Source organism: Dermacentor andersoni, chromosome 4 (assembly GCF_023375885.2).
Source record: "Dermacentor andersoni chromosome 4, qqDerAnde1_hic_scaffold, whole genome shotgun sequence".
In the NCBI taxonomy this organism is placed as follows: domain Eukaryota; kingdom Metazoa; phylum Arthropoda; class Arachnida; order Ixodida; family Ixodidae; genus Dermacentor; species Dermacentor andersoni.
Window position 1 is genome coordinate 153647454 of NC_092817.1, and position 25214 is coordinate 153672667.

Genomic DNA, 25214 nt, shown 5'->3' on the forward strand with positions numbered 1-25214 from the left:
AGTGGATTCTCCCTGCATCATTTGGACATTTCATAGACGGTGCTGCGAATGAAAGTAGGCAACATCCACAACCACTTCCCGACATTCTATTTGCTGACATGGCGCTCTTTGGCCATACTTGGTCTTTGCGCCATTAAACACCACATATTTGCTGATCATATTTGTACCCCATCTTCATAGCCAGTGCCAATGAACGTTCGCTTTATTTTGCCGATGACGAATTTGTGTGCTCATACTAAAATAATGAACGCTGACAGAACGACCAAAGCGCTCATTAACAGGTGCAGGAAGCTTTTTCGTCCGTCTTGACGGCCGCACTACTACCGGAACTTTGATTTTTTGATATCCATGAGACTCGTTTCATTAGAGACGAAAAATGTTCGGCTACTGTTTTAAAAAGCAGTCATTTAGACACTTGGCGCAAAATCTATTTCCTTCGTGCGAAAATTTTCACAGCACTTTCGTGAACAAAAAAAGTCGTGGCATCAGGAATATGAGCCTCGCTTTTGGCTTCAAAGCAGTGCGCCTGTTGAAAGTGCCATCTGAACGAATATATAAACGTGCGAAAGCCCTTTAGCTTGGCTGCATTGATCCTTAGCAGCATAGTAAAGTTGATGGCGCTACCCGCTACCCGCTAAGCCACCGCGGTGGCTTAGCGGATAGTGTGTTGCGCTGCTAAGCAAGAGGTCGCGGGACTGCATCCCAACCGCGGGGGCGGCATGTCAATTCGGGCGGAATGTAAAAATGCCCGTGTCCTGTGCATTGGGGCACGATGATGATCCCCTGGTGGTCAAAATTACTCCGGAGCCCCCAATATGGCGTGCGTCATAGTGAAATCGTGCTTTTAGCACGTAAAACTTCAGAAATCAATTCAGTCGCTCTTGGTTTTCTCAAGTACTCTAATTTGATATAACTCTATATAATTCCTATTTCCGTTTATTTACTCCTGCGATAGCTGTGCACTTTTGCACGTATTTGCTTTCAGGATGATCACCACCGCTGTTCAATTGTATCCCTTACTTGCTTAACCTGACCTCGTCATCTCGAGTAGCTTGCTAGACGTGAATGCCAGGCTATCACCACCAGGAACTATTAAATAGTATTCCTCTTTCAAAGGAACAAGCTACGTCAATTTACTTACCCAACCACCTAATACTGTTTTTCTCCGAATCAATTTTTCCTCCCATTGTATACATCTTCTCCACGGTAATTCCATTTTTTTTAATCTGTTTATTTTTTACTTTGTGCTAGCAGCCGTCCTAACTCTGTTTTCGTGACTGAAATCTAGCGTCGTGCATCCTTCGAGTGGTTGTTTGCTTTCCTCCCTGGTACGCTATCCTAAATGCAAATTGAAACACTTATGGTCCCTCCCCGAGCTCCTTGCTCTTTCCTCCTGTATAAATATAATATACACTTGCTGCATATTTTGTCCAACATTAGACAGAGGCATGACTTTTTCCGTACATCTACGTTATTTTACCATCACAATAATGGTCCTTATATACAGCTGCTCACATTTGTTAAGCGAGTAAGTTTAGATGTGTTGTATTATCTATAAACGTTAGCGCAAGCATCATTCGCCATCTTAACTACAACACGGAAAAAAAATAACCCTGCTGGCTTCATAGCATCACTAAAGCAAAATCATTCTATTTGCCTTTGATCACTGGCGATCTCTCAATGCTGTGCGCTGCGACGAGCGAAGTAACGAACCAATCACAAGGCAAGTGACAAGTAAAAATAATTTCTTTTAAGCAATGCGCACACCAAAGTGCAAGAATTAGAATGAAATCCACATGCGAAGCTGTGTCCTGCTGAGTACACGTGACTACAAGGTTACTAATGCGGAAGCACTAAATGGCTCATGAGGCTAAAAAACCGTCTTTGGCGGCATGACAAAACTGTGGCACAAAGAAGTTACGAACCCCCGAAATTTGGTGGGACTCGAACGCACTACTTTTGGTGTTAAGGCGAACTAAGGCACAGTTATTTAGGATATAATAAATAAGATGCTCGAACCAAAGACCTTTGTGGGAGTCAAACCAACCAAACGACCTTTGGTGTTAATGGAGGAGTAGTTTATTAAGGCACTGTTTATTATGACAGCGTTTAAGCACTCGAACCCATGGCGATTTTTGGGAGTCGAATCCACGACCTTGCGTTCTTTCATAAGGTCTAAGCATCATGCGGTGGTCACAATGCTTTCGAACTCATCCACGTGGGGATAACTATGTGCCCCTTGATTTTTTTTGGTATGACATTAAACAGGCATGTTGAACTTCAAATCTTCCTCGCGTATGCCTGGTTGTTTCTTGTGATTTGTATAATATTTGTTCCAATTATTCCAACTGTAATACTTGTCACGACGTTAGCTTCGCTTATTCAGGTATCCAAAAGCAACGCTAGCATTTGTTTGAAAATATTTTAAAAGATCACCCTACAAGCCCAAATATCCGTTTGATGGGGAGGTACTTCTCTAAAAGCGCAGTCCACGATTTTTTACTCTTCTCACTTTGACCACAACACAAAAGTGCGGAAAGTTTCTATCACAGAACCGCACTACACAGGAGAAGACATTGACAAAAATGATGGATATGAAAAAGTAAGTCAGGAAAAATCGACTGAAAAATAAATAAAGATACCGTACATTGTGATAGCCGTGCAGCAAACAAATGGGCATTCTGCTGGTGCTGCCGCAGACCCAGAACCGTGACTGCACTATGTAAAATGGCAAGCGATGGCCGAATCACACAACCTTTCTCGTTTTGTCTTACAAAGAAGGCTTTCAACATTTCTCTTGCTACGTGCTCACGGTAGCTACATGGCACATGTATTCTGTGAAATAGTGCATGGTACACGTAGTTCTGACAGTGCAATGCAATGTGCAAGTGGGGTGCCGTGTTTAGGTTATGGAGATTACGTGAGTTCCGAGTAAAAAAGCTTGTACGGGCGCGTCCCGGTCTGGCACACGTGGATGCTTCCACAAGTGAGGGTGAGCTGGTATAGAGGGCAAGTGCCTCATGTATACTTGGTACTTTGCATTTTCACGCAAGGCTATCTCGATGGCCCTTTCGAAGCAAGGCCTTCTGGAAGCCCCATTCGAATCGTCTAGGAACTTCCGCAACTTCCACCTTTTGTTTCTGCGGTGTAAAGCCCCGTAGACATAGGTATGAACTACCTTTCTATTGCATGTAGAGTTCACTCTGTCAAGCTCATTCTTGTTTCTTCTATATTTAATGGTCCAAAAACAAGAAAGGGGCTGACAGATGAATAGCACACTGTGGTATAAAGTTTGTAAACAGGGATAAGGTGCCTAAGGCTGGCCAATGTTTCGATAGGAGGACCTATCTTCGTCAAAGGCGGCATCGTCATCCTCGGCGTGTTAGTTTTAAAGGATTAGTGCAGTGACGTCACGTGCGGGTGTTGTCGCTGGCGGCTGGTTTTAAAGAGATAGATTCAGAGGAAACGAGCGCTGTCGTCCGACGTCTGTGAGCTTCGTTCCCAAGACGAGGGGACAAGAGCGGGAGAGTGAGATATTTTAAAGACTTTTAATGCTCCGGTAGAGTGCGTTTTTTTCTGCGTGGTATCACACCACACTCAGCTTCTGTTTTAAATGTTGACGACAGCATATGTGAGTGGAAGAATAAGTGGGTGAACGAATGGATGAAGCTTTTATTTTAAAAGTCATGGCTATATGGCCTTAATATGATGCTGGGTTTCTGGCCGAGATTATTACGAGGACGCAATAAAGGTGCTAAGCTTTAGTAAGTCAATGCGATGCGGTTGGTCTCTTTGGCGAATTCGCATACTGATATCAGAGAAAGTTACGACTTTTCAAGAGGGAGTTCAGGTGGTGGGGAAACCTACTTCCATAGCTTGTGGCCCCACATGCCCCAGTAAATTTGTCTTTTGTGTCTTGAGGGGCGGAATATTTCAGACGTTTGGTTCGGTTTCTTATGTGTGAAATAATGGGCAGGAAGTGCTGCGTTTTTCAGGTGTGCCTATGTCTTCGTGGATATTGACAGATGTGTTGTTGAGTTTCTAAACCTTCCATAGCTTCGTGACAGTCGGGGTCAGTGTGAAGCCAGACGTGGCTTTTGTATGAAAAGCTGGCTGGCACTGGGATTGTTTTCCGTTAGGGGAGCTTCGGGATTTATAAACGTGGTAACCTCAATGGCCCCGTCTCATAGAAAATCCGGCATTGGTGTCCGACGCTGGCGTCCCCGTGAGCGAAAATTCCTGCATATATTTAGGTATATGTATATGCAATGCCTTGCTACAAGACATGGCGTATATACGGGTTATATTGTCACCCAATTCTATCGCGAAAGTCACTCACACCTTGCCTCACATTGTTGACAAAGTTATTCCTGTAAATGTTGAGAATGAATGCCCAAAAATAGATGTCATGAAACAAAAAACCGACAGCGCATACCTTTTATGCTAAATCTTCTCAGATTAAAATAATAAATGTGCGAAAAAAATAAAAGACACCCAAAAATTATGTATTTTCTTGCGCGGTTGTTCACGAGCTCCGGGATCGGCCAACGCAAGATGCCGCGTTTCTGTAAGAAATCTCTTTCGTGCATAGCGTTCGTGGCCACCATTCTGCGGTAAACATTACAGTTCCATTAGCTGAAGTTGCCGGAAAGCTTGAGAAGCAGTCAGGGTCTTTGATTGGCCATGGTGTTCCAATCTTAAAGGCGAAGCTTAAGCGTCTTGCAAATTTTTGTCATATCTTTGAACCTATTCTTGTTCTGCACGTTTACTTTCCCTCCTTAATTTTTGTTGCCGATACTGCAGCTATGCTTTGTAGCTGCTGCTGGCTGCTGTCTTGGCGATAATACAACTTAGACCCCTGCGTATGTATATGCGACAACCATATATATATATTGTAAGCATTTATGCGGACTTCATCTTCATCTGTACAAAGTCATCATCAATCATCGGCTCGTGTTCGTTTTTGCATCGGCGCCGTTTGTCCTTTTTGGAACAAGGCGTCGTCTCGACCGTGGTATTTCAAGTGGTGGAGGCGCTTTAAGATCCCTTCGACCTCAATCTACTTCAAGATCTCTCCTGGAGCTACGTTCGGGACGCCGCTTACGCCAAGAGGCCGCCATGTCGCAGGACCAGACCGCAGCGTCCACCATATCGGTTCAAGTGCCAACCACCCCCACTCGGAGCCCTGCCAACAACCGGTATCGCGATCCTGAAATCTTCTCTGGCTTGCCTGGTGCGGACGTTGAAGACTGGCTCGACAACTACGATCGTGTCAGCGAATACAACAACTGGAACGAGACATCGAGGTTAAGCAACGTGCCATTTTACGTCTCTCAAGTAGCCAAGACATGGTTCCTGAATCATGAGAGAGACTTCCGTGATTGGTCGTCTTTCAGGGAGCAGCTACGGCGGATTTTCGGCACACCCACGGTTCGTTCGGAAGTTGCGAAAAAGAGGCTGTCTGAGCGCGTCCAGCATTATGGCGAGTCGTATACCTCGTACATTGAGGACATCCTCGCGCTTTGTCGCCGTGTGGACAGTGCCATGCCAGAACCTGATCGCGTGCGACACCTTCTTAAGGGTATCGGATCTACTGCCTTCAACGCACTCGCCGCTCAAAACCCGTCGACGGTGTCGGACGTCGTCTCCGTCTGTCAGCGCCTCGACGCCCTGCAATCAATCCGCTTGCAACCGGACTTTTCCGACAACCCCCTGGCAAACAGTATTGAGCTCCGGTCTATCATTCGAGCAATAATTCGTGAGGAATTGCAAGCGCATGGCTCACCCCCTTGCAGCAGCGCTCCCGTCCAACCTGCTTCTCTAAGATTGTTGAAGCCCTTTCATCTCCGTTCCACTGTCTAATGTGCGGCCAGGCTGGCCGCTTCCGTCCACGGGGGAAATTAGTGTAAGCATTTATGCGGACTTCATCTGTACAAAGTCATCATCAATCATCGGCTCGTGTTCGTTTTTGCATCGGCGCCATTTGTCCTTTTTGGAATAAAGCGTCGTCTCGACCGTGGTATTTCAATATATATATATATCTTTTGGGTCACAGGGTATATGCAACTGGGCATGTGCCACTAGGTATGTGCCCGAACAGACAACTAGGTTATTGCGTTTATGCAGCTGTACTACTGACTATTTGAGCCCAAAAATTCAAGGGGCGCTTAGGTATGCCTACGGGGATGAATGCGAAAGCATTGCGGCGGCGTCAGCTGAAGGGCGGTGACGTCCAGTAAGGCCACTGGCGGAGTCACGTGACTTGAGCGGCCATTTTAGCAGAAGCGTCGTGACATGACCAACGGTGTTAGTACCAAGGTGCGCACAATGCAAGGTCGTGGGTTTGACTGGGCCGTAATTAACTCAATTGTACCTTAATTACATTCGCCTCAATTACCACCAATGTCTCCCACCCAAGGTCGTGGGTTTGAGTGCCCTAATTAACTCGATCATAATTAGCTGTGCCCGGCTAATGAACTTCGCCTTTATTCACACCAAAGGTTGAGAGTTCGTAGTCTTAATCGTGCGTTCGACTCCCGCCAGAGCTCGAGGGTTCGTAGACTTCTTGTGTAACTGTGTGGTCGCGCCGCCAACGCCTAATTTTCCACCTCATAAGCCATTTATTGCTTTCGCATTATTAAGCAACTTGGCCTTCCAGGTGCGTGCAACTGGGAATGTGCTACTGGGCTAGTGCCTCAATAGATAACGTGAGTGACTTGTACGCGCAACTGGACATAAGAATGTTTTGGCCGATTCCCCAGAAAGTTTATGTGCTCCTGGGAACGTCATCAAATATACAAGCAGAACTACAAGAAAGAAATGAAGAAGTCCTTAAAAGGGAATTGAAGTCCCCTTCGGGAAAGTGAAGAAGACAGCAAAAGAAGCAGCCCCGTGTAGAGAAAGAATTTAAGTTAGCGAAATGGATCCACTACCCGCATTGCGTGAAATATGCTGAGCTACATAGAAGTAAATATGGTATGGAAGTGAAAGAAAGCTTCGTGAGGAATGCGCCACTTTATTTTCGTGCCAAATCTGCCGCTTGCGGTCGAAAGTTGCCGAGACATCGGGAAGGGAGGTCGCAGCTGGGAATAGGAGATCATTGTTTTTCGCCCATCCCCGGTCAGAGCGCGTCAGCCTGCACGCGGCACGATACGCCACTGTGTTGGCAATATTACTCTTTATGTGATCTATAATTCAATGGATGTTTACATATGTACTTCTCCGAATATTTAGTTATTTGCACTTACATATAATCCCTGTAGCGGTTGTGAAGGTTGTGCATTTGTACAGCAAATATAACATTGAAGAGGACGAGACAGTAAAAACCAGACACATAGGAACAGTACGAGCGCTAACTTCCAAGGTACTTTTCCTTTACAGCACTTTTATACGACAGAACACATATCACTTACACAACCGGTATCAGCGTCTCAGAAACGCCAGCTCTTTATTGCAGAGGAAAATAGAAGGTGTGGTCACACATGTGTGTCCTGGTCTACTTATCTTTTCAGCTTCAATGATCTCTCAAGTTACCCTGTTTTTGCCTATTCCTATGACAACAGTTTTATCAAGAAACGGCTTGCACTTTCTTACTCGCAGGAAAGGATGTGACCACCAAGTGTTGCCCCTTGCCCGTATCTGACATTGCGAGCATGTTCCATAAGGCGCCCGTTTGAACATATACCAGTCTGTTCGATATAGTGGTTCCTGCATGTCAAGGGAATCTGGTAAAGGACACCTTCATCGCAAGTGACGCAAGGTTTTTGATGTCTGACCATACATTCTCGCACTTCATTGTTGTCAGCCTTTCCTCTCTTAAATGTAGCCTTCAGCATCGTCACTGCTTCCAGGCTGCCCGTGTAAACAGCAAGCAAAAAGGCGTGGTGGTGCAGATAGAGAAAGTTTAATGATACGAAATGCAGAGAGGTCGGCGTGAGGTATATTCCTCTAGCCAGCTACTCGGCGTTGGGGAAAGGGGAAGAGGGAAAGAGGGAAGAAAGAGGCGCGTGATGGCTGACGATGACGATAGAGGGAGGATGTAAAACATATGGCAAGCAATTTGGCATGCTCAAAGCCTACAGTCCCGGCCCGTACTTTTTAAAAAGTTCAGCAACGCCTGGATTGCCTTGAAACTTAATTGAGCGTCTGGCCAAGGGCCTAAAATAACGTCCTCCGACAACGGTGGGCTGTCGAGACGCGTAAGGTCATTGTTTGACTTTTGACGCTCTTCCACGCACTTAGGGCAGTCACAAAGCGCATGACCTGTAGTCTCATTCACATCGCACAGCTCACAGTCTGGAGACTCAGTGCATCGCATGAGGTGCGCGTATCCGCGTATAAACGCTACCCCCAGTCTTGGTCTGTGCATAAGACTGGCACAACAGTGTTGAATTTTCGTCGATAGCCTAAATTTCATGGTAGGGTCCAATCTCTGGAGTCGTCTGTGGAAATTGTGCGGATTGTCCCAGTGCTTTCCTGTCGATTTTCGGATTACAGTGGAGAGGAGGCAGTTGGCGTCCGCCCTTGAAAAAGGAATTGCAAGCAGTTACTCTGGTTCTTCGAGTGCTTTCTTCGCTTCGGGATCGCCCAGTTCGTTGCCGTGTACACCACAGTGACTGGTAATCCATTGAAATGTGATGTGGTGGACATTTACTTGCGCTAAAGGGTAGAACTTGGCAGTTTGAAGAGCCAACGCTCTGTAAGCACTTTCAACACAACTCTAAGTAGTTGCATATCCGATTTTGCGTCACTGAAGACTGTTCATACTTGAGGAGGCTGTCGCGAAATACAGTGAACGGCCTCTCTGATTGCCACTAGTTCCGTAGATGTTGTAGTCGTCTTGTTACACAGACGAAACCGTCGAATGACTTGATGCGCAGGCACGACGAAAGCCGCACCAGACGCATACGACGAGACCGATCCGTCTGTATACACATTCACCGAGGAGTCATATTCTTTCGACATATATTAAAGTGTTAAATGTCTGAGGCCAACGGTGGGTATTCGCCATTTTTTTGAAATTCCGGGAATAGATAGACGTACCCGTATTTTGGACATTACCCATGGGGCATACGTGGAAGGTCAGCAGGGGCAAAGTATGATGGTATGGTACATTCCTGGCATTTAATGGCTTTTGAAGAAGTGGAGTCCGGCCTTATGTCGGGTACTGTCGATAAGGGGTGACGTCCATGACGGCACAGCCGTAGCAGGAATACTCGAAGGGGTTCGCATCATAGACAGACAGGTAAAGGGGTGACGCGAGCCTCCTCAATTGTTCCGTAGGTTGTGATGCAACGTGGTAAACCGAGACCTGTTTTCAGTATATGTGCCTGAGCACTTTCCAGCGTAAGCAAACATGAACTGCTCATACTTGATAAAACTGGCAGGCTATGCCGAATGTAGCCGACGTAGATAGCCTCGTACAGCAGGAGTAGCGAATGCTCAGATGGACTCCACTTCAGACCGGCTAGAAAATGAAAAACTTGAGCAAGCCCAGTTAATTTTTTCTTTAACATTGCCACATGCTTCGACCATGAAACGCAGTGGTCAATGACAACTCCGAGGTATCTATGGTGGGTCACATATGGAATGACATTTCCATTGATCATAATTGGATACCAACACATAAGCTTCCATGTGAACGCTATCGCAGCGTACTTAACTAGGGCCAGTTGCAGTCCTTGGCACTGCCGGTACTGAGACGTTAAATAAACAGCTCGCTGCAATCTTGCACGAATTTGCGGTCGTGTGACTGCGGACGCCCATATGCGTATGTCGTCTGCATAGGCACTGATGCGTACTGTATGAGGAATTACTTCCGCAAGGCCAATAAGGGCAACATTGAAAACAGTCGGGCTGAGCACTCCTCCTTGAGGCACTCCACGGACCACAACGTGTCTTCTCGTTTCGCCATCATTCGTGGACATCAAGAATGTGCGATCATCTAGGTGATTTGCAATCCACATGTAGAGACGGCCGCCGATGCCCGAATTACTCAGGGCATCAAGAATGACGATTGAGCTTGCCTAACCTTCCTTTCCGCTCTACGAAGGATTGCGCGGACCCGTTCATATTGAATATAAATCGCCGTTCTGGATGTAGGTGCACTGATAAACTTAGTTGTCGTCTGCACTGACGATACGATAAAGGCTTCTATATCAGAAAGTGATGTCTCCGCAATACCCTTCGGCACATATAGAGAATGTGGACCAATCAGTGCAGCGTACAACAGATGCAGAATTGCACAAACCACTTAATCTGCACATATGTTGGTATATGATCGCTCCCATGCGTTTCTGTGTCCAAGCACCAGCTGACTAAGGGGAGGAGGCTCTGAGATGCAATAATGAGGTGTAGGCAACTTCCGTAGGTAGTGCCGCGGATGTAAGTTCGAGACCCATCGTTGATGACAGTCAGACCATCAGTGTCTATGACGTCCATCAAGTTCCTACATCGACAGCTCATTGCGGCACTTTCCCAGTAAGGATGATGAGCATTGAAGTCTCCAATAACAACATTAGGGCCTGGGGAACCTTGTAATACAGTGGATAGGTAGGAGAGGTCAAGTCTTTGTCTAGGAGCTATGTAGGCGCCAATGATCGAAAACACATGTAGTTTTTGTATTAGTGTCACACACACATATTCATTGCTGTCATGTGAAGTGATCGTGTGCCGAACATACGTCATGTCACTGCGTATAAACATTAACACTTTGCTCTTGTGTCCATCTTCTCGTGACCAGAGCTTAACGTATCCGGAAAGGCGAAATTCCGGCGTGAGATGTGGCTCGTATATCCCGATCACTGGGAAGCGGTGTTTCAAAACCCGTTGCTTAAAGTCAGACAGGCGGCCTCATAGACCTCGAGCATTCCATTGCTTTATAACAAGGTGATGTATCTTCTGTTCCAATGTCCAGTGTTTTATCGTGAGAGCCATGATTGCCACCCTTATTTTAGAGCTGCTAATAGCGGCTCCATAGCATCTAACGCCTTCACGACAGATAGTGCAGTTGGCGTTCACAATCCGGAGAGCAATACACGCATAGCGTTTACTGGCTGTGTAAGCATGTCTATCACCGTTTCATTTCCAAGCCATTCATTACCCTCCGAGCTCTTGAGGAGCGCCGAAGGAGTATCTCCACCTGAAGCCCTTTGTGGTAGTAAAGGCCACTCTACAGCTGAAGAGATTGGACGCACGTTGGATGACGCTTCATTCCTTGACGGGCGCGGAGGTACTGGGGGAGGCGCATCTTGTGTGTGCCGGCCTTGCTCTCTCTGTGGCACGTTTTGCATCCAAGTATTCAAAGGAAGTGCCTCTCTCCCCCGGGACTTGCTCTAGGAGCGGCGACGCCTTTGCCGCAACCGGCGCCTTTTCTTGCGGACGGAATCGGCAGCCTCCATGCCCGTGGAGTTCTCTCTCACCATTTTTCTCAGAATTTATCTCTCCTTTGTCAATTTGGGGCCGTCCTTGGATGTCGCTTCATGGGCTCTGGAGCAATTTGCACATTTCATGGCGTCAGTCTCACAGGAGTCTGCCTGATGAGTACCACCAAATCTTCGACACGACGTAGGATTCTTACGCAAAGCACTCACATGGCCCAGTTTGAAACAATGGTGACACTGTAACGGTCATGGCTCATATGAACGCACTGTGTGCCGCACATAACCTACTTTGATCGATGCTGGCAAAGAGTCTGACTCGAAGGCCAACTTGAAGCACCGGGAGCGGCCGAATCGGTGCATGTCGAGGATTCGCACTGTCGACGGTAGAAGAGATCGCAGATCTTCGTCCTTAATGTTAATGTCCACATATGATACAACACCAGTGCAGGTATCGTTGCCGTACGATAGGAATGAACGAACTGGGATGTTGCCAATCACTTGAATGTCGTTCAAAGCCTACAATACTGCCTGAAAACTCACGTCCACCGTCACAATGTTCTTCCGAGCATTGAAGCGGATCTCACTCACATGTCCTGAGGCTATTCGATCGAAGTATTTGGCCAGCGATTGTCTGTTCAACGAATTCAAATTCGTTCCTGCCGTAGTTGGGGTGTAGCCCTAGGAGAAGCCCGTTCGTAACATCTGCTTTTATGAGCAGAATCGCTGCCTGCTGACGTCCGGCGAAGCTTGCGCTTCCAGTGGCGCGATTGGACTAGCGTATAATCACTGTCCGATTTCATCTATGCCGCTGTTGAGCTGTCAGATGAATCGAAAAGCCTATAGTCGGAGATGTCGCGGTTTCCCACGGATAAGGGTACCGCCGTGGGACTGGCCTTCTCAGGAGGGCGCGGAAGTCCTCCGTCCCCCATCCCGGAGGACGACGTCTTCGGGGAAACTCCTGACATCCAGTGGTCGCTAAACTTTGAAGAACCACAGAACAAGGACTTTCGTTCCGCACTTCTTAGTCCGGGGAAGCGGCTTTCTCGCCGTTTCCCACCGTCCGCTCGATGGCTCTTGCAAATCAGCCCCCTGACGCAACTGCGCATCCCGTACCATGGCGGATGACGGACACACGCTGCCAGGACATTGCCAACATGGATTTTCAAGACTCCGCTGCTCACAACCTCACGACACCCAAAGGACCCAGCGAGCAGAACGCCGGGACAGAGAGCCAAAGTCAAACAGATGGGGATTGGCAGACGGTCCTCCCGCTTCGGTAGAAAAAAAAAACAATGTGAAAGCGAAGAAGACCAGAGCACTGGAATATTCGGGGAGCTTGAAAATCAACAAGTTTCCGCTGGTCAAGCAACCGGAAACACAAACCAGCATACAGGCGGTTACCTCGCCCCCTCCCCTCCTGCCGAAGGACGATTTCAAGATAATGGGCGACCGCATCAAGGGATGCCGGTCAATAACCTGATTAGTCCATTGCTGGCGGATGCCGTGATTACTGCATGCAACGGGCAAATATTAGGTGAGCAATTTCTGCTCAGAATCAAGCCGGGCTCTAACATCTTTATCGTGTCCACGCCGCACCAGACAGGGGCGGACTGTCTTAGGCGTATGACAATGCTAAACATCAACGACCGAGCTCACTCTGTCAACGCCTACGTAGCGACAAGTGACGGTACAACCAAGGGTGTCATTCACGGCTTGGACCCGCACACGACGCCTGAAACTCTAAAAGCGAATCAATGCATACGCACGCAAAGGGTCGAAATTCTCCAAGCGCGCATGTTCCGTAACACTGAAACGGCCATTATCACCTTTTTTGGAGGTTTTACGCCGCGGTACGTCTACTACAACGGCGGAGAACTTGCTTGCTATCCCTACAAGATTACCACTCAGGCGTGCAGAGTGTATCACCAAATTCCTCACCTATCGGACGTCTGTCCCCAGCCGGAAACTCCAGTATGTCGTACATGTGTACAACGGGACCCTGTAGCCGGACACGAGTGCGCTCCCGAGTGTGCAGCCTGTGGGGCGGGTCACATGACAGGAGACCGAAGTTGTAAGAAACGTATCAAACCCCAAAGCAAAAGAACGCCGAGGACTGGCGTTCAACGGAATACCCGGAAGGACAGCTCAACGAAGCCACCTCAACGCCTACGTTGGTTCAGTTCCGATGATGGAGAATCCGCATCGGATCCCTCGTCGAAGGTATCAGAGACTCGCCGTCAATCTAGGTCAAGTTCGCGGACCCGAAAGAACTCCAATGTCAAAAAGCCACCTCATTCCCAATCACCAAAGTAGCCTAAATCGGGGGCTTTCGGCACTGTGACCAAGCAAGTGCCACAAGATAACACGGTAAGCTGGGCACGAGTCGTTTCTCCTACTGCTCCTGTAACAGAAAATCCCAGAATATCGGAAAATCATTAACGAAAACAAGCTTCTCCGCGAGAGCTTGGCAGAAATTAAGCGAGAGTTGGCTTCCCTCAAAGCTAGTCGCGGTACCGAACCAAACAAAACAGCACATACTAAAGCAGCAGGCACGCCTCTCGAGGTTATAACGACGCCGAATTCGATGGAGGTCACACTCCGACAAGTTGTGCATCAATAACAAACTATGCAAAATTTTCAGCAGCAGATGTACGCATAATTTCAAAGCCTAAAAACTTACGTCGATGAATCCGTGGCAAGTGTAAAGAGCGCGGTTCGTTAGCGAGCCAGCATTAGCCCCAGTGTCCAATCTAACCGCCGTCCGCGACCCGTACCAATCACGGACAGCGAAAGCACTGTTCATGGCGAGTAGAACGCGAGCATATCACGAATATATCAGAATTTGGCAATGGAAATGCCGCACCTTCCACAAACGGGCGGCAGCTCTACAGCAATACATTAACATGGTGCCAGTCAAACCTGATGTAATTTGTTTGCAAAAGATTGGTAATAAGCCGGTCAGATTGACTGGCTACTACACGATATCCCACCCAGACTACCCTAAGGTCGCGACGATGGTCCTCAAGGACATAGCAACCAGTATAGATTATCTGGCGACTAGCAGCATCAACCACGAAATCGTAACAATACTACCGCAGAAGGGTAGCAAGGCAAAAACCGTAATGACGAGCGTGTATACCCCACCTAAAGAAAGGAGGGCCGATTTTGAGGCCATAATTCGGTACGCCATGTGTCACTCCGGCACACAGGATAGACTGCTGCTTCTTGGGGACTTCAATGCCTCTCACACCAGCTGGGGTTACCGAACAGACACCCCTGAAGGCCGGGAGCTCGAGCGAGCGGCCGAAGCATATGATCTCCAACTCATCATTCTCCCTCAAAACGCGACGAGATTAGGTAACAGCGTCAGTGCAGACACTTTTTCAGATCTCAAACTCACAAATAATGTCGACGAGGTATTCTGGACCAACCTAGGAGAGAATCTAGGCAGTGACCATTTCATCATCAGCGTGTCGGTAGGCTCCCCAAAAATTCGGCGACCCTGTGGCCAGGTAGCAATCACGAACTGGGCAAATTATCGCAAAATCCCCATGCCGGAGATATCACCTGAGAACGCTGAAAAGTGGGCAACGCACATACGAGACGCTAAAAAAGCAGCATCTAAGCAGCTAGCACTCACAGCGGAAGCGTCGGTAGTTGACAACCATCTGCTACATATGCGGGAAGCCAGAAGGGGGCTCACTAAACGATGGAAAAAACAGCCACTTAATCACAAACTGCGCCACAGAATTGCTGAAATATCCGAGCGGGCAAACGCTTACGCACAGCAGGCAACAAGTTGGACGAGTTCTTGCGACTCACTTCGCGAGACGTTACACACCTCCAAGACATGGGCGATACTTCGCAGCATCATGGCGCCGAAAGTTCTACTAGAAGAAAGACGGCGCATTCAGCACTTTTTTATAGAAGGTGTCCGTAAAAGGGAAATTTGCCGGCGCACTAAAAGAGCAAGAGGAACTGTGAACAGAATAATCACAGCCTACAGGAATGAGGAAAGTAGGCTCGGTGACGCCCAATGCAACGGCCGGCCACGGGCAACAACCGAAGAAGGGGACAGACTGCGGTAGCTGCTGACCCATTCTTCAGCGCGAAAGAACTGAACGAAATATACAGCTTTTCTGGACACGTACGAACTCGCGCCCCAAGCTGCCCCGGCACGAAGCTATCACGTTTTCAAGGGAACGAGCGGGTTTTTTCGCGAATAATTAAAGCTGCAGGTCGATTATTGAAAAAGGCAGGAGACAGACATGTTCTAGAAGACATTCCACATGAGACAGCCGCAGTGATCACGCTGTGGAAGTTTGGAATTTTGTTCCCAGAGCGTTTAAAGATTCCGCAATGAAAGCCTATGAAAACAACAAAAATGTGCGCTAAATTTTCGCAACAAGATCTGTAGCTGAGATAAAACTACAGATGTTATCGTAGTAACCGCTAAACTGTATGTAGCTTCGACAGAGCGTTCGATTGATGCCTATATCAACTCTCTACACATGGGGCAACACTGTTTCCAGAAGCAATGTTTCAAACATAGTAGTGCACATTCACGTGGTATGTATAAAAACCCGAGCGTTTAATCGCTCACACCTATCGTTCTGCGTCATTTTGGCAGCAGTTCGACGCCGCGCTGTGCGACATTTTTGTTCGACGGCATGTAGGACTGAGTTCGACAGTTTCCAACCAGATGACCGAAACACAAAACTCAAGAACTTTCGGCTTTGGTTTTTTCAGGAGTGCTCTTCAAATATTATATTTTTTATTTTTACTTCCTGTAACGTAGCAATCGGTTGCTCATTTGTTAAGTCATCGCTTTTATTATCGAATTTCATTCCTTGGTCAACATAACAATAAGCATGCGCATGTGTTTGAGTTAAATAAAAAAAAAAGATTAAGAATAACCATCGTGCCTTGTAGCATGGACATATCAGGAATTCTGGACATTGCACTTTCAGCATACTGTAAAACTTCACGGCAATGCAAATGCGTAACTGAATGGGCAAAGTTTTCGAAACATTTTTTTAAGTATCTCGGGCGAGTACCAACAAGTTTCAACTGACTGCGCTGAGCAGGTAGATCCCTTCTAACAACAAGTGCATTTATGGCACTTAGAACATTGACAGTGCGGTAAAGCAGTGTTTTGGTCAGGGGTGGGCGGTTATGTCACACGACAGGAGTAAATGGCTTTGCACCCTCTCGGCAGAGGGCGCGTTGACTTGAAGAAGCGCGAAATTTAAACCGTAAGGCGTTTTATTACAGCTGGAGTTTGAACGGTAATTGTAGAGCGAATGTCACTCAGTCTGTTTGTGAGCACACGTTATAGTGAGGCAGCAGGGAAGGAGTGAGAGTGTATCAGCGCATAGCCAGTGGCCCCAGCTGTTGAGAAGTTCGACCATTAGAGCGTACAAGGCGTACAATGAAGCTACTTAATGCTTGTTGTAATAAGATGATTTATTATAAAGCACTAGGCACAGTCTAGTTGCACTGGCAGTAGACGAACGCTGATCGCGCACACAGCCGACACAAGAGCGCCTTCTTCGTCTTCCTCTTCACCACAATGGCCCCCGGGAGAGAAGAGGAGCCATCCTGGCGACTTACGGCGTAGGTAGGATGAGGGGGTCATAGTACGGCTTAAGTCGGTTGACATGAACCGCGTCACGCCCGCGATGCCTATGGTCGGGTGAAAGTGTCACAGGTTCTACAATGTAGGTGACAGCGGAGGTACGGCCTATGACGCGGTAGGGGCCATCATAGCGTGCAAGGAGTTTGGTCGAAAGGCCAGGACTGTGAGGCGGGACCCACAACCAAACAAGGGAACCAGTCGGGAAAACTGGTGTAAGCGCGCCACTGTCACGCCGCAGCTTTTGACGACCTTGAGCAGCGGTCGTAAGGGTTCGCGCGAGCTGCCTACAGTCCTCGGCGTATTTGGTGGCTTCAGAACACAATTTCCACGAGAAAAAGAAGCGGCCCTGTTGCTCAAACACAACCAGTTCGTGCTCTCGCAATAGCCAAGGATGCTCCAGAATTAGTGATTGATGAGGAATTCTGCAAAGTTATGACTGGAACCAGCGTATTTATTACTTATGCTGAGTTTCAATGTTCATTTGAAGTGGCAAAACAAAAAGGTCTTGGGTGTTTTCAGCTACAGCATGTACAATTAGGCTTCCAATTCTTTATGATTGAGCTAAAACGTGCGCTTGCGTCTTGTCAGAAAAAGACTGCTGAAGGTCCAGATTTTATTACATACAGTATTATTGCAAAACGTGGGACCTAATGGTCGATTGTCACTTTTGGAGTTACTCAATGACTTGTGCAAAAAGGAGTGTGTCCCTGACTCCTGGAAAACAACACTTGGGATATCTATATTGACGCCTGGTAAAGCTCCTCTTTGTCTTGAGTCTTTTCTTCCTTTGAGCCTGACGATCTTGTAATGGAAGGTCATGGAGAAAATGATTGACACTAGGCTGCAAGGGTGGTGTGAGCAAATAGAAGCACTTCCCATTCACAGGACAGGAATTTGAAAGCCGCGATGCAGTCATCGAGAGATAGGTTTTTCCGGAATTAATTATATGTCTGCCAGCGTGCACGACATTGTTGCGGCAATTGACATGAATCAATTCACCCGCAATGAGCTGGAGATTATCGTTCCCTTGGCTGCACTTATATTCGCCAGCGGCGCGTAATAAACGTTAGGTGAAGGCAAGCGGTTCGTCATTTGTATCCTTGCCTCATTGTTCCGTGATTCGCGCTTTTTTTTACTTCGATATAGCATACTTGGGGAGGCAAGTATAGTGAGCAGAAATTATTTATACGAAATAGAATCGCAACCGACGAAAGAAGAACGCATTCGAAAGTCGACTAAGGCATTACAAGAGGAGAACGCTTGGGGACTGCTCGAAGTTTCGTTTGTCCAAGAACAAAGACAAAATATGATGACCACGTTGACGTAATTAGGATTATGGTAATGATCTTCTCAATTAACAGGGCCATGATACCGAACTGTAGAGCGTTTTTAATGCACTGCATGTTAAGCCATGCGCGTTGCACAGCAAGCTAACAAAAGTCGAGCGCATTCGGTTGGGTAGAAAATAACTGATCTCTCGGAGTTATGAAAGCTGATATCGAAGGCCATCTTCTTGTGCCTTGCCAGTCATCTGATGTCACACAAAAACAAACCCGTCGAGAACTGCTTGGATATGGACTAAATCGCACACAGTGTTCGGCATATATTTGAGCAATACACACGCTATTAGAGTGAGTGTATGACATTTTAGTTGTGGCTGAGCGAGCAAATGCGGTGCGCGTTTTTTGTGGCTTTTGTGTTGCTCCAAGATATCTGGAATATAGGCTGGCGAATTGAACGGTTCCTATGAGGCACAAAAGGCGCTGGCGAAGTAACTAAAACCAGAGTCACATATATTGGGCTTCATTATTACGTTTTGCTGCCTTCTAAAAATTATCAGGAGTTTCCTGAGGCTCTTGGTAACGAGGTTATTACGACTTATTACCGACTTTTAACGCAAATCAGCGTTAGCAGTAACTGCTGAAGGCAGTAGTAAAAACACACCAGAATGTGCTTTGGCAATCCAGAAATCATCACCATGGTATTCAGGAGTTTAGCTGCCAAATTAAATTTTATTGGAGTGAACACATACAGGACATTGGTAAATGCATTCAGTGAATCTAAACTGGACTGGAATACTAGTTTTCTTTATATTTTACGTACTTTTTTCACCTCCGAATAATAATGAAGAGGGATGGTACATACCTGGTAGGATCGCTATGATGAATATCGCGAATAGAAGTGGCCACATGGAAGAACTAGGTTCTGCTTTAAGGTACCGGTATTTTAGGCTGGCCGTGAGGTTCTAGCTCTATATTGGCTATTATAAATGCGCATTTCTCATACTATTGTTAGATGCGAACAATGAGATGCTCGATCATTGTCAAACTCTACAAACAGTGAAAATTGCCAGTTTCTTTCAATAGATGAGTGTGAACACAGGTAACATCGCATCGCCAATTTTCTTCACTGCCCACGCTATGTTGTTTTGCCATCACGCGATCACTTCCCAGCTTTCCACATCTATTCCTGGAATTCTTGGTTTCCAGCTGAATACCAAAAAAAAAAAAAACGTGAGCTATTATTGTGTTTATCGGAATGCTTTGTTGCAACTTCCCGGAATGTCACTTGCAAGCTTCTCTCTTGGTACAGAAGCGAACACATTGTGTGCCTGGACGGACTGTTAGGTTTAAGGACTTCAACGGTCGTGGTAGGGAGACTATGCCCTGCGTGTACTGCAATTCGGCGTACTTACCTACTGACCGGTCCCCAGTTCTCACAAATGAGCAGTTTGGTTTTATTACCGTTTTGGTTGCATACGCGGAGTGAGGGGTGAAATTTACGTATTACCGTGAAGCAACAACAACTTTTCACAAACATAATGGAAATCAGACTCGCTGTCAACTGCTCGTTTCCAGCAGAGCTCATATTAGTTATGTCCAGCAATCGGGGGGCTCCTTATACACAATGTCAGTCAGGGTCTTTTGAAGTAGCAGTAATTTACAAATTCAAAGCAACATAGACCCCGCATGGTAGAAGTTTCAAGTTTCTTTCTTTTCGCCACTCCAATACGCACAAAACTGGTATATGAGCGACAAGAATAGCCGAGAAAAAGCTGCACTGTGGCAACTTGACTGAAACTACCACCCTACAAAACACGAAGGCCGCAACTACGGTGCTGGAGATTGCACGTAACATCTTGCAAAGAGTACACAACTACAAATTTTACAAGTGTATTTTAGAGACGCTAATTTCACTACAAAAAAAAAAAAAAACGTTACTAAGCTGTACACTGAACCTAGCATTTTTATCATAGCCTTTCTTCGTCGAGCAAATAAAGTTTCGTGCTTCCATTTAAACCTGTTTAGTACACTGTGTAGCGAATAATGTTGCAGTTGTAACAGTGGTTAGTGTTGTTTGCTAGACGAGAATTTTGGTTTAAAATTTGCTAATCTTAGTATGTGCATGCATTCTTGAATACCTGCATATCTAAAAGATTTTAAATCTTGGTACACATAGAACTAGACAATGTTTACCACTTTAGGGGTCACAAAAAGTCGGAGCTGTGTGAATTATACTGCAAACTAGCAATCGAGCGCAAGGCCTTCTTTTGTGAAATTTCTTATCCATTCACGATTTGTAAGTTAATAATTGGTGAGACTGAACGAAATGGATGGCAGCAGGCACGGAATTTACTAAAGGTAAAGACATGCACCACCCTATGTCTACTACAGAGACGTTCTTTCCATAAGCGTCAACACGAGAATGCAAACAACAGAGAGCAACAGACTTGGGATAGTTTGCCAGAGAGCACCATGAGTGCCTCTTTTTGAAAATCCATATAAAGAACCGAAGCTTTTGCCCATTTGTGGTTTGCGTTTTTGCTTAGTTATTTACAAAAAGAAGAAAAAATAGTTTGATTCTGATCTAGTCTAAGCTTAGGGTAAATAAAAGTGGAACTTTGTTTAGAAGCAGTAGTTGTGCATAAAGGAATTAACATAGAGCAATATACGCAACAGCGCTGTTAGCCTTAAGATCACGCTGCGTAAATGCGGTGTTCTTGTGTCTTGTATGTACATGCAGACCGGTTCACTCTTGATGCCCATTGAACAGTGCTCGATGTGTATTGCAATACCATTAATACCGACGCTTGAGTTGCAATCGCGCTGTAGGCGTCGGCGTTGTCGTGCGTTTCAGCTCGATGGGGCATGCGCGGCACTCACACGGTAGGTGAGAAGAGCGAGGGTCTCCAGAAACTCAAACTGCAATTGGGTGCAAGATAAGAACGACGAATAGAAGCTGACGCATCGCTAATGCTATGCGTGTTTGTCTTCTTGGTGGAGCAAGGGCAGCGTTCTTCGCTGCTGACATGAGTGCGTTGCTCACGCACACTATAAGTACACCAACGTTACATAACGCAAGGCATGCAGACAGGGACACAAGAGAACGAGACAATACAAACGCTTACTATCAACTGAAGTGCACATTATGGCAGAAAACAATGTCGACACAAAATGTATCTGCGCATTCTCAGGTATAGTAGCGCCACCTGTCAATCAGGCACACTTGCGGACCTACGGGAAAGATAAGTGTTTAGACATTCCATTTCTCCTTTATGAAAGTTAATCGGATGTACGCTCACGAATGCGCTTCCACTGTATACTGTTGATCTGTCAAGCTATGACTATTAGAAGCGTTCTTCTTTTTTGCGCCTGCACTCAGCAACGCATCTCTACGCAGTCTTTGGATCCACCCTGCGCTTTATTATTCGGCTTGTCGTGATCACGTACATAAAGTTAACATCCCCCGTCATAACACCGTCGCGTGCTCACAATCATTCCTTCCTAGGACTTCAGTCGACTGGAATAATCTACCTACATCACCAGTGAGCATGAGGGACCCCACTGTTTTTAAGGTTGCACTAATCAACATAATATAATGTATGGTGACAAATGGCATAATTAGGTACTTGTTCGCGAACATTGTCTGCTTGCTAAAGTGTACTCTTTCTGTATTTTCATATTATGTAAGTCTCTGTTTTCGGTTGTTATCAATGCATTACTAGTTTTTTCATATCTCTTTTGTTCCCTGCATTGTGAATTCCTAGAGCTAATCCTCTACTTTTTACTCCTAAAATGTATTCTCGCCCCTCCCCTCTACAATGTACAGCTACGTACCTTGAGGGTATCACAAATAAATAAATAAATACATTGAAATTGCGCGTCTATTATAAGTACGTTATCCTCGCGTTGCCGGAGCCACTGTAGCTGAAAGCTTAAAAAATGCATAATTTCGTCAAGATTGAACTTGGTAGCAGAAAGCAATAATAACAGCAGAGTCGTAGGTAATCCATACGTACATTCCGTAACTCACAGACTAAAGAAAGTGGGAAATAGGTGCGGTGTTAACATTGTTTTCACAGCTGCCAATAAGCGAGGTAAGATTTGTGCCACCATGCAGAGAAAAAATGAATGAACAGGTAAAAGACAAAAGGCGGACATACACTTGCTTCTTAAAACATTCGAACAAATTCATGGACTGCCGTTCTTGTGTGGTATATAGTGTCCCTTGACGTTGCAGCCGCTTCTACGTGTAGCGAATACGGGCCATTGTGCTAATCAAAGTTGAATGGAACATCAAGGTCGTGAACCGGGAGATCGCGCTCGAATCTTTCTTTGCAGTGTCGAGGCTGCAAATGCACGCCAAATCTTGATGACTGCGCTGGTCTGTACAGGCAGAAGAACGAAGAAGCGCGTGTAGTAGTCGCGGCTTGGAATATAAAGAGTATATAGAAGCGCATGCGTGAGCGTGCGGTTGATTAACTTGCATAAAGGAGAAATGAAATGCCTAAACAGTTAGCTGTCTAGTAGGCCTGGACGTGTGCCTGATTGACACGGGGCGGTGCCATACCTGAGCATGCGCAGGTATGTGTAGCGTCTACTTCCTTCTATTGCTGTCGGCCCTTGTGTTCACTGGTTCTCTCCTCTTGTGTCCACGTAGCCTTACCTTTTGTCACGATGGATCCCTACCAACTAGCTTAACTTTCTGTGGTTGTAAGCACACGAGCCTTCCTGCTCAGCAGTTGCGTGACCGTTCTGAGTGGGACCAGAGTACATGTGAAGTATGGGTTATGTAATGGTTCACTTGATGTTGATTAACGCCTACGGTTTTGTGTCGGTCTCATCTCGTGCACCGCCTAGGCGCAACAACTGCAATGCACGTCGGTGCTGTGAGGCATTTGCTATCTGCCAAGGCGCCATTCTTTCTGCCCAGCGTGAGTTGCCTTGCGTGTTGCGCCGCGGTAATATTTCATACCTGCGTATACTGAGAACACCGTACAAGCAGTTCAATTGTGGCGTTAGACCTTGCTATATATCGCTGCCAACGCTTCGATCTTTGCAGGAAACTTCCAAAATGTTAAAGCGAAGCTTTGGTTGCTGACTAGTTCCATGCTTTCGTCTGCGTCGATCGGTCGGTCACTGGTCGGCTTCTTAGCAAGTAGCTTTGCATTGATATGAAAAGAAAAAAATACGAACCGAGTCCGACGGCGTGATTGACACTTCGGCAGTAGCCCAGTAGCCCAATGCTCTAGCCATTAGACCACAATCACACCTACACCTCCATCGTGCCAACAACACCAACTAGCACCTTCAGGTTGTCACCACGTGTTGATTACTATAGGAGGACGATTTTAATACTATGGCACATATTCGCCATGGGGGATCGGTAAATAATCTTTCGGCACATATTGTGCCACCACCTACAAGCTCTTTGCGATTATTGCTTTTTGTTGATTATGATTCCTCTGCTATGGCACGTAGCCACGGAAGTTCGGTAAGAAGCATGTCCACGTGTCCATTATTAATATAATTTTTTTTATCATAACCCGTACCCACAGCAGTCTCTGACTAGGAAACCGGTGGTACATATCTTCGCAACGCCTTGTAGCTCCTTGACGTGTTTGCCGAGTGTTGATGATTTCTGTACTACGGTACATACCCAGAACAGGGTACCGGCCTAGAGGCGTGTGGGCGTGTTGATTATGATGATGATGATCATTTGTAATTGGAATATGCGGCTGTGTTCCAATACTCACCGCAGACTGCTAAATAGACAGCAAAGTGGTCAGCGGTCCATCTTAAGTCTCGTTCCAGTTATCACGAAGACGTCAAAGTAGACAGCTTCGCGAAGACAGCATCGAAGTCAAAAACAATCCAGGCTACTTTGCTTACTTTGCTGTCCAAAAAAGATGGCGGCAGAGCAGGACGCTTGGAAAGCCAACAGGAACGTTGTCTGTGCACAAGAAAACGTAGACACGCTATCCTAGGGCCTTAATATAAGCTACTTCGCCTTTTTCATATGTTTTCAGGTACAAAGACTTAGAACACAGAAATAATGTGTGCTTTTCTGAACTTTTTCTCGCAGCCGCAAGGTGGTGTCACGTCGCAGAATCACGTCTTCCAGAGGCTATCTCAGTTGTCTCTTAGCGGTCTACGTAGACTGTTTCCAATGCTGGCCAGAATTGGAACACGCCTTGCATATTGTGTCGACGCCAACTAGGTCATTCAGATGGTTGTCACGCGTTAATGATGAAAATACTTTCTATACTGCAGCACATACCGACAAGGGGGGACTGGTTGAAGAAGCGGCCGGTCCATTTAAATTAAAAGATCATCACCCCTTTCAGTCCGGGAAGATGGTGGAACAGCGAAGCAGTGTTAGTTATACAGAGTGTTACACCATGGAACTTAAACTTCGCAAGCAGTCTATATTGTATATCTTTTGTACACCATTATTTCGCCTCATTTTCGATTTGCGTGCTTCGCGTGGTGAGTTAGGAGTGCTTTCTCTTTGGGGTTCTCAAAGTTTTTTTTTTTTTCGGCACGTGAGGTTTCTGTCTGTATATTGCTGATTTTTTTCGCGTGCTAGTTGCTCCGCCCCTTATTTTGCGCGCCAGTAATGAGAGCAAAGTTTGGGGTCAAATGAAAACCACCATATTGTTTTTTATTCAGTTTATTTATTTATTTATTTATTTATTTATTTATTTATTCCTCAAATGCCCCTGGAGAGGGGTTTTACATGAGGGGTGGGCTGCTTCAAAGGAAAATGCGTTCGATGGCAGTCCTGAATGCAGTCACACTGGAGTGGTCCGCTGCTTCTTCAGGCAGATCATTCCAGTCTCTCGCTGTACGTGGAAAAAACGAATGAAGATGGGATGATGTGCGCGCATGCGGCGGGTAGACTGACTTTGAATG

At 46.3% G+C, this 25214-nt stretch overlaps 1 long non-coding RNA gene across 1 annotated transcript in view; it reads right to left on the minus strand.

Moving 5' to 3' along the window:
• LOC126537965 (uncharacterized) overlaps positions 1–19273 on the minus strand; it is a 36341-nt gene extending 17068 nt beyond the window's left edge. Inside the window, exon 1 of the long non-coding RNA XR_011893656.1 lies at positions 19165–19273. This is a non-coding gene — a long non-coding RNA (uncharacterized lncRNA). The remainder of the gene's footprint in view (positions 1–19164) is intronic.
• Between the last annotated feature and the right edge of the window lie 5941 nt (positions 19274–25214).